The sequence below is a fragment of the Megascapheus bottae genome, chromosome 12, assembly GCF_031878675.1.
Source record: "Megascapheus bottae isolate mThoBot1 chromosome 12, mThoBot2.hap1, whole genome shotgun sequence".
Taxonomy (NCBI): Eukaryota; Metazoa; Chordata; class Mammalia; order Rodentia; family Geomyidae; genus Megascapheus; species Megascapheus bottae.
The window spans coordinates 4,303,166-4,304,134 of record NC_143520.1 but is presented as its reverse complement, the minus strand read 5'-3'; the positions used below and the strand labels follow the sequence as shown (position 1 = coordinate 4,304,134).

General features: G+C 39.2%; 1 pseudogene; it reads right to left on the bottom strand.

The window, feature by feature from the left end:
* Window positions 1–558, bottom strand: LOC150056118 (chromobox protein homolog 3 pseudogene; annotated as a pseudogene).
* Between the last annotated feature and the right edge of the window lie 411 nt (window positions 559–969).

The window sequence follows — 969 nt, the reverse complement described above, 5'->3', positions numbered from 1 at the left end:
TTATTGAGCTTCATCTTCTGGACAAGAATGTCAAGTTAGTCTCTCTTCATAAAAAGCAATTACAATCTGAGGACACTTCATATTTGCCTCTTTTGCCAGCACCAAGTCAGCTTCATCTGAATCTTTCCATTTCATGAGAAACATCAACTCTCCACTGCTGTCTGTGGCACCAATGATTCGTTCAGGATCTAGACCTCTAGCAAAGCCCCTTGGTTTGACAGCAGTATCTCTTTTTTTCTTTGATTGGCTGTCATCAGATTCACTGCCTGATAAAGATTTTCTTTTTGTACCATCCTTTTCTTTACCAGCTTTTTGAGAATTAAGAAATGCTTCAATTAATTCTGGATAATCTAAATTTTCTTCAGGTTCTCAAGTCTTATCAGCATCTGTAAATCCCTTCCACTTCAGGAAATATTCTACCTTCCCATTCACTACACCCCGGTCCAGTACTTTTTCCACAACAAATTCTTCAGGCTCTGCTTCTTCAACTTTTTTACTCTTTCCGTTTTGTTTCTTTCCCATTTTTTGCAATGTAGTTTTGTTAGAGGCCATTTTTAATTGCAGACTTGAGCTATTACTCAGATGCTCCCGGTGGCCATGGTGCAGCAGCAGCATCTCCGGCCCTCGGGCTCCCAGCTCCAGTCACATCCGAGGGGAGGGGGCTGGGGCGTCATGGGGAAGGGTCAGTAGTTATTTTTATATCAGATAAAACAGAGTAAAAGCCTAAAAGCGTTTTTGGCTGAGACAAGGATTTGAACTTGATATCTGATGCTTTTGCTCATAGGCTGTCACTCTAGCACCTGAGCTATACCTCCAACCCCCACTTTATAAAGTGTCACTTATCCAGGAAGACATAACAATTAAAAATACTAGAACCAAATAAATTACAAGACCTAATTATATAAAGCAAATATTACCAACTTTGAAAGGAAAAATAGCAATGAAGAAATAATTGAACAAAAATATACA